We start from the raw sequence: 6,633 nt of genomic DNA on the forward strand, positions 1-6,633 counted from the left end.
ATAGCTTCTCATCCCACTAAAATGATCACTGGGCAAAGATCACCGCATTTTACTGACTCTCTTTAAAATTGACTGACAGGTTGAATGTTGCTAGGATGTCTTGAGCAGCCTCTTTATGCAGATGTAATAACAAAGATTATGGCATACAAAAGAGGGACTACATGAGGGAAATGGCATTGCTTAATTCCCAAACAGAAACTGGTCATTAGATCCCATGAAAGAATGGATAGTATAAGGATTCAGTTGAAAAGACACTCATTTTTTCTAGTTCAACTACCACATATCAGATTTCAAAGGATCCCGCTATTGTGGTTACTTTTTGCATGCAAACCTTTTCTGATGTTCAAGTGTCATCTTTATATGGAAAAAGTTCTCCTGTGGGACTGCCTATGAAGTCATAAGTTTGTGCAGCCAGGTTAAATAGCCACAGCACTGCTTCTGAGCACTCCTTTTTCCTGACCACCCTCCAAAGAGATCCATCTCATTTCAGCATCACTGGTATTGGGAATATAGTCCTGGACTGGGGAATGAAGGCTCACCTGGAGGGCCTGAGGGTCATCCCTGCCTCAAGGGTGTCTAGGCCTGGAAATAAACCTTTACAGCTCCCTTCACACTTTCCCACCCTGTCACTTTTTGTCTCTTTCCATTTCTTTTTCCAGCTGCTCATCTCAGTGCTACATTTCAGTTTTCTGTTGGGTGCAGACATCTGGTGGTCGAGCTGGTGATGGCAGCTGAACAAGGGAAGCCAAACAAGAGAGGGGTGCAGGGTCTTTGATTCTTATGCTTTGGCCCAGTGATAGGAAAAACTAATTCTGCTATGCAGCAAGGATTTATTTTCAGTTTTGTTCCTCTTCTACCTTGTCACTCATTTTCTTCCCTCATCAAGCCTCAGGGACATGCTGCACCTGGGTGTTTAGAAGAAAGGGCAGACTGTGCCCAACAGATTGCAAGTCACTTCTGCAATGCAAGTGTGCTCAGAGTAGGAGAGGAGACTCCTCCAGCAGCACAAGTGACACCTCCCCAGGCAGTGTCTGCCACACAGATGCTCCACAGTGCAAAGAATGGCTTCAGTCAGTCCTGCCAGCTGCAGATAACTGGACCTCACTCCTCCCTGAGACAGCCAGGAGCAGTTGGAAATGAGAATATTTCCAGACAATGTGTGTGGTCCTTCCTGGACCACTTCCATCTCCCTGCAGTCTCCGGCCTCTCTTGTTCTGGGGCATATTTTGTGTATGCTTTGGCTCTGTAGTGCAAGAAGGGAAAGGAACCACACATCACTTTGTTTTAGTACATGCTGAAGAACTGCTTATGCAAGACACAGATCCTTCAGCATATGACACACCTGGAAGGGTATTCAAGCTCTCCCACTGAGGTACTGTGCAGTAAGACACGTATGGAGAGTATTCTATAAATTGAAAGAAATATGTAGGGTCAGGAACTACTCCATACTCCGTCTGCTAAAGGTGGGATCAACCCTAATTTCATCTTTTTGACAAAGTGCAGCAAAGAGTGAGATCTCTTCACATGAGAGGAGATGAACGAAGTGCTAGAGGTGCCTGGTTCTTTCCAGTGTCTTAAACTACATGTGCAACACCCTGGCTTGTAGGTGTGACATCAGGTGAATCTCTCAGTGTACAAAGCTCTGCTGCCCAAAGAGCCCAAGGCAAATGTAACTTGACACAAAAGACTGATCTCAAGAATGAGCAGATACTCCCTACCTCTGGCTCTGGTCCGTCTCTACCTCTGTTCAGTGTTTCTTCAAAACTTAATGTGTTTCCAAGACAAGCAATTCCCTCAGCTTCAGACAACTGTTTTAAGGCCATTTTGCTTTCAAATGTTTGTGGCTGGAAAAGCAGGAGCCAGCTTGCTGCCATGAGCCTACCCACATTACATAATCTGTTCTACAAGGAAGTAAATTCCAAATTGTAAACTAGATGACTCGTCTGCTTACAGGAGGTTGTGGAAGCAATGTGATATCAAACTGATAAATGAATGGACTGAGAAAAGCAGCAAGAATGTAATTGAAATCAACAAGTAAGAGACAGCACTTAGAACTAATATTTTTGCATTTGACCGGTGACTGGGAGAAATGGGAGAGGGAGAATAAACTTATACAAAACCATTTAAATATGCTCATTGGGTTAATTCCCAAAGTACTAGAGTATTTGTTTGCAAAAATTATATATGTGTGTGATGGCAGGCTTGTTGCCTTTTTCTTTACAAAAACCTAGAGGTCTTTTTAGGATTTGCACCTCCCCCTACACAGTTAAGAGGAAAAAAAGGAATTAAAAGAGAAAGTTTATGTTGAATCATATACCACACATGGCAATCCCAAGAGAAACATTCAATGAGTGCAACCTTGACTCAGTAGGATGTTAAATTACTGGGAGAAAACTCTGATCATGCTCTTAATGCTTTTCTTTTTTTCATTCTACATTTTACTTTGTCCCCATCTCAAAATACCTGAACACTTTTCAGTTGGGCATTAAGCAAGATAACATCTGTGCTGAATCTCATTTCCTTTACTCCAAATAAACCAGCTTTCCAGGTGGTTCACAACAGGATGCAGTGCCCTACCTGAATTGCTGCTTGCTTTTAGCTTGATTTCAATTACAAGCTATTCCAAGGAAAAAGCTGAGACAAGTGAGGTTGTGTAGGAAATATGCCTAATTAAAATTCATTATGATGCTTAATTCTCATTGGCTTCACACCACATGTTGGCAGAAGTTGAAGACTAAGGAGATAATGCAGTTGCTGGCTTCTGAGTATGGTCACAGTCTAAACACATTTTTTCTTGGGAACTTTCATTCATGTTTCCTCATCCCATCCCACCCGGATCTCTGGATTTGTTTCATTTGTATCACAAGAGGGCACCCCACATCAGACTAAAGTTTCCCATCCACATCTTGAAAGGCAGAAGCTGAAATCAGGAAAGTTCATGGACTGAAATGGGCTTACGGGGAGAGGGGCACTGAAGGAACAGGCATCCTTGGGTGGGAGGGGTAAACACTCACTCTCCTCTCCTCCCACTAGGAAGGAGAGGTTCTCCGCAATTTTTTAAACTCAATTCAAAAGTAGCAGACTACAGATAAGGGATTTAAACAGAACAAGCACGTAACACTTAACTGAAAACACTCTCTCAGTCATGCTGGAGATAACTGAAGTGCCTTCTTCACTTCTTCACTTCTTTTTACTGAAAACATGCTAACCACTGATACAGCAACTGATACTCTTCACATGACATTGTGTAACTATGACTTCTCATGGCAGTTAATAAAGTTTTCTTATTTGACAAGGAAAGTAGCATTTAAATAATCCAATCAAGTATGCTACCATTATATGAAATGAAATTTGTATAGACAAGTATATGGATTTAAATACCCACTTCGTTTCTAAAGGTGAGGAATATTTCTTAAGTATAACAAGCACCTGATAGCACATCACCAATAGTTGTACTGTGTCCTGAAAAATCTGTATTATGAAAGCAACCATCTGGGATGAATCTGAATTTGATTTTGTGTGAGGAAAGGAAAATTCTATCTGTTAAAAAGCTAACATTATCATTTACTGTTCTCATACACTTACCTTTTCCTTGAAACTTAATCTACTAATGACATAACTCTGTGAATATTGCTCCAGAACATATTTTCACTAATCTTTTGTGAAAAACACCTCAACATGTATCGTGGTTTTAAGTTCTTACTAAACCTGTTGAAATAGAAATTCACAGATCCTTAATGCTCAGCTCTCCATATTCAGGTTGGATCTTGAAATGAGACCTGTTCTCTGTGAGGTTGCTTGAGAGTAAGTAATGCTCTAAGCACTTTTTTATGGGGGGGCAAACAGCCTCTGAATTCTGCTGGTTATCAAACTGAGTCATACAGGGATCAAGGAGCATCACCTGCTGCTTCCTCTAGGCCTGATCCTGAACTGCCAAACAGAAAGAAGTACCAAAAAGAGTTGTATGTTTGCTGAAACAGAAATTAAGGAGAAACAGTAATGTTCTTCATTGTTAGCATAAGAAAACATTGTTATCTTAGCAACAGCAGTAGGAAGAAACACATTGTAAGTTGCCAATTCATGTTTTAATTCATGTTTCACATGCTATTTTCTAAACCTTTCTGATAATTGCTCAAATTTTTTGTGAACTTTTGCTGTCATCCTACTAAGTCACTCTTGTTGGCATTGGATGTTATCTTCTCTTAAGCTGGGTAGCAGACACAGCACACCTCTGATTCCCTTTACAAGAGAATCACTATGTTATTTCTGAGTGGAGCTTCTTAGGCAGCAAACCTGAAATTCAACACATGCAAGTCAAACAAATTACTGTAACTTAAACTTCTATTGCTTGCACTTCCTTCTATCCAATACTGCAACTACAATTACGTGATATGCTTCAGGAGAGGGGTGCCAATTTCTTTCTTACCAGATTCTCTTTTCTATTACTCCATAGATCCTCTTCTAACTTTTTTAATGGAAAAGCAGAATTCAACTACTCTGAACCACTTGGAGGAGAAAAGGACAAGGGAAACTCCAACTCTTTCTGAAATAATTTTCTCCCAGCCTTAATTATTTCTGACTTCCTATGTATACCTTTCTCCCATGAAAATCTCGTTTAAAAAGCAGTGAGGCATTCCATATGTAAAGGCTAGAGAGTTGTCAGACAATAAGGACTTGTTAATGCCAGGAAAGTTATTTAATCTTTTGACCACTAGGCCAGACTTGGTGCTGAAACACCGATTATTTTGCTTGGTTTATTGTTCCCTGGAATACACTGGCTCCAGGTGCTGCTTTTCCCTGCAGCTGGAAGTCCACCTAAGAAAATTTCCCCCTTCCAACCTCTGGACTTCACAAGACAGGGGAGAAAAGCACTGCAAGAAAGCAGATAATCTGGCCCCGCAGAATCACTGGCACTCAGACTTCTTTGACTATATAAATAACTGATGAAAAACAGCTGCTTTATTCAAAATATCTTTTGCATTTTTCTTCTTGAAAAGTAATCTTCATGAAAGGAGGACACTGTATTTAGCTGGCTTACAGCGAGATCTGCTTTTTGGTCACACTGTAGCTAAAAATTTCTAATGAAGGAGAAAGAAAAAAATCATATTCCACAAGAGCTTTATGCAGCAGTGTAATGATGATGATGTGCCAGTGGGTATCAAATGATGCCCTTGCTGGTACCAACCCTCACTGAACTTGATCAGTTCTTTGAGTATGAAGTGTCAGCTTAACACATGCCTTCCCTTTAAGCAGGAAAAATCTGCTACTAAGATTGGACAGAGGAGCTGAGAGAAAAAGCAGACACTGGTGCACTACAAAAGGATTATTCTTCTTTTCCAGCAAAAATACTGCAGGAAGCCCACAAAGGAGCATACTACACACAACATGTAAGGAAAGTCTCCCAGAATGACAGGGAATATTCCCTAGAGTAACAGAAGTCTTGGAAAATGAATGACATTTTGCCTACTAGCCTATTTGCCAATTTTAGTGCTAGATCAAGTACCACTTTCAGCTCTGCCAAGAACATCTGTCTGGGAAGGCTGACAAAATACAACACAAATGCAAAATACCCACGTGGATGTAAAGGTTCCTTCTTGTTCTTTTAGACATGACAGCTGTAAATAGGCTCTTGCACAATTTTGCATCCATCTAACTGCTCTTTTCGTGATGACACCATGAAGATTTTTCCAAATAGGAGAGCAGGGAAATGGCTGGATGGTAAGGACAGGTATTGTTTTTGCAGGCTTAGCCAGACATCTGTAGACTCTTTTGAACAAATTGGTTCACATGGCTCTGTAAGAGGCAGTTTTTGTCTCTGCACCACAAGAAGAAAGTGCACCACAAATAAATAAGTAATGTTTGAGCCATTTGTACAGGAGACATTGCTGCCTCTGCCCCCATTAAGCACTGAGCATCTGCCAGCACTGAGCTGGGATTTTCAGTCCTGCCTGAACACTCAGCTTGTAGAGCTAATGAGATCTTGTAACTCCTCATTTCTGAGCGTCTGTGATATTTCCTTTGGAAGTTGCTCGACCATGGAAGAATCAGTCCTTTTCTCTCCCATTTGCTATGGACAGGTGTGAATGGCTCTTTCCACATCAGTGGTTCAACAGCCTGACATAGCTTGGGATGTTCAAAATGAAAGCCCAGCATGGTTTGGCTGCACCAAATGATGGAGCAGAGGACACAGATCATGGCAAGGCTCTAACATCAAACACTTAAGTTAAATAATGGCTGAAGGAGCAGCTCTGGCTTGCCAGAGGTTTGGGATTTGCATTCCACTTTCAAGCACCGGGAATAAGCCGTGACAACAGGGGAAGGATGTAGAGGGGAGGATGGGAAAGACCTCACCTGATGAAATCTGGGAGGCAAGTCTGTGCACAGCAGAAGCAGTTTTCTCCTTTCCAAGAGCTGGCCCTCTTCATTCTCCTTTACCCCAAGCTCCGTTGGATCCGCCCTCCTCCATTGTACGGAGAACGGGAAAGGAGGAGAGGAAACCTTCTCTGTCAGGGCTTGAGGCCCTGGTGCTGGTCCTTGTGGAATATGAAACTCTGAGACTTCCAGTACCTTGTACTATCAAACAGGCTGTAATTAAGGACAGTGTCCCCATTAACAAAGGCTACCTCAATGTGT

The sequence above is a fragment of the Poecile atricapillus genome, chromosome 4 (genome assembly GCF_030490865.1).
Source record: "Poecile atricapillus isolate bPoeAtr1 chromosome 4, bPoeAtr1.hap1, whole genome shotgun sequence".
NCBI lineage: Eukaryota > Metazoa > Chordata > Aves > Passeriformes > Paridae > Poecile > Poecile atricapillus.